The 209-nt window shown below is 56.5% G+C and overlaps 1 protein-coding gene across 1 annotated transcript in view; it reads right to left on the bottom strand.

The window, feature by feature from the left end:
* Positions 1-209, bottom strand: part of LOC102382269 (carnitine O-acetyltransferase-like) — a 7,547-nt gene that overhangs the window by 1,507 nt on the left and 5,831 nt on the right. The window lies entirely within an intron of this gene.

Below are 209 nucleotides of genomic sequence, written 5' to 3'. Positions count from 1 at the left end.
GCAGGAAATCCCTCCCCCCCAGAACATCCTGCAATAGGAAGTCCCTCCCACAGCACACAACACAACATGAAGTCCCTCCTCCCTTGCACAAGCAGGAAGCCCCTCCCCTGTGCATCCCAAAACAGGAAGTGCTTCCTCTTCACACACCCCAGGACAGGACATCCTGGCCTCCAGATGATCCCACAAGAGGAATCCCCTTCTCCCCTTGT

This window comes from Alligator sinensis, unplaced genomic scaffold (assembly GCF_000455745.1).
Source record: "Alligator sinensis unplaced genomic scaffold, ASM45574v1 scaffold184_1, whole genome shotgun sequence".
Lineage (NCBI taxonomy): Eukaryota > Metazoa > Chordata > Crocodylia > Alligatoridae > Alligator > Alligator sinensis.
Note: the sequence above shows the minus strand (reverse complement) of the source record. Positions and strands in the feature narration are given on the sequence as shown.